Genomic DNA, 2,274 nt, shown 5'->3' with positions numbered 1-2,274 from the left:
GGCGAGTTGAGTTGCGGATTGGGGAAGTTCTGTGCATGGGGACTCGGCGAGTCATCGGGTTGACTCGGCGAGTAGAGTCAGTCAGTGTTGACTTTGACTTTGACTTTGACCAAGGGTTGACCAGTTGACTTCCAGGGGCATTTTGGTAATTGTTGGCTTTTGTTTTGAGTTTAGTGTTTTGGTGTTGACCAGTGGTGGTGATCGCATCAGTGGTCGGAGCAGCTTGGGTTTATCTGTTCAGTCGGTAGTTGCGAGGTGAGTTATCCTCACTATATCAACAGGGTCTAAGGCACCAAGGCCGGCCCTTTATCGGATTCTGATCCAGGTATCTTTGTTATGTTATTGCTTTGATATGTTTGCATCCTTGTAGTTAGGATGGTATATGTTAGAGACCTGGTTAAGGTCGGTATCCTGGTATATAGGATGATGCTATGCTAGTGACCGGTTAGGTCGGTATCCTGGTTAGGATGATGTTATGTTAGGTGATCTGTTAGATCGGCTTGATTGAATGTAAATTGTTAGATGTTTGAATGTTTATGTGCACATGGTTGTTGGACTGGGGTTGGGTTGAGGCGGGTCCTGCTTTGTGCTATAGGCCAACATACCCAGGGCGGACCGGTTATTCCGAAGGCCTAGTGAGTGGTCCGGATAGGCTGTAGGCCCCAAGAGGGCGGACCAGACGTGTCGAGGCTCGGAGAGTGGACCAGGCCGACTGAAGGCCCAGTGCGGGTGGACCAGGTGGATTGAAGGCCCGGTGCGGGCGGACCAATCACACTGTAGACTCGATGTATATGGCTAGACTCAGAAAGTGGACCAGGTGGATTGAAGGCCCGGTGCGGGCGAACCAATCACACTACAGACTCGATGTATGTGGCTAGACTCGGAGGGTGGACCAGGTGGACTGTTGGCCGGTGCGGCGGACCAGTCACACTGTAGACCGGAAGTGCATGGCTGTTATGTGTTTTGTTATGATATGGCATGTTGTGCGTGTACGGTATATATGGTTGGTATTTTGGGGGTATCTCACTAAGCTTTTGGGCTTACAGTTGTGGTTTAATGTTTTTCAGGTTCTTCGGGAGACCGTGGCAAGGCAAAGGCATGATCATACCACTCCTCATGATTATGTTTTATGATGGGGTTCTGGGGAGACTCTGATAATAATTGTATTGAAAACCTTTTTGTAATAACACTATGAAAATGGGTTGTTTTTGAAAAGTTAAAATTGGTTGAAATTTTATGGTTGTTACACATCCACAATTCTTCCCACGTAGGAATATAAGGGCATTGAGGTGGCATGGTGGGTGGTATCTTAACATTCATATGAGAGAACATGGCTTCAATCATTTGGGTGTTATAAGTCATCCCACCGCGTAAATTATCCAAGTAAGAACCCACCCGGCTTTGGAATGCGTCGGTGGGTATGCGACCCTCGTATCGTTGAGATCTGCCCATCTCCCCTCCGAGCTCTCACATTCCTTCTTCGAGGCCTTGGTTGTTGCTCGGGCTCTTCGGTCGGTTGGTCCTCACCCTTTCTATCGTTGTGTGGTATCCCATAATTGACCACAACTCGTATGGTCTCAAGATATCCCATAGAAAATTTGTTCCCTTGTTTACACGTAAGTGTCCGTGTAACCGCGGGGACGAGCACGCCATAAGACTTGGCTAAGCGGGTGACAAAATGGCCACCACAGATTGGGCTCCCGGGTCGGGAACTCACTGCATATTCTGCCAAGTAACGAGCCAAGAAGTAGGGAAGATTGCAACAAAACCCCGGTTGTAAAATAGACCACAAGAAAACTAAATTAATCTTGGTGACCTTATCTCCACATTTTTTATGGTGAACGGAAAATGTGATCAGCCTGTGAATCAAACGGTGAATGGGTGATTTGATGCTGCTTTTTGGTGACACACCAGAGCTGAAAACACCAAAAGCGATATGGCTGCAAAATTCATATCCCGACATTTCCCCAGAATAAGTACGGGTAGCCTCCCGTAAGAACATAGAAAACTCGTGGGTCATGGTCTCGTGGGCCTCGTATAAATCCATCCTCCTTGAAAATTCTACCAAGCTGTACTCCCTATATTCCCTACCCAAACGAAAAACCAATGCTTGCAACTAGTTGGGGTCTTGGACATTTTTTTGAAACATCACGGTGGAAAAGAACTCAACACACAATTCCTTGTAAACTCTTTTTTGGATGACGAACAAGTTAATCCATCCCTTGCATGTAAACGAATACCCGTTTCCCATAAATGTTTTGTTAAGAAACGGGT

This window comes from Lactuca serriola, chromosome 7 (genome assembly GCF_051521515.1).
Source record: "Lactuca serriola cultivar US96UC23 chromosome 7, Lser_US96UC23_V15, whole genome shotgun sequence".
Taxonomy (NCBI): domain Eukaryota; kingdom Viridiplantae; phylum Streptophyta; class Magnoliopsida; order Asterales; family Asteraceae; genus Lactuca; species Lactuca serriola.
Note: the sequence above shows the minus strand (reverse complement) of the source record.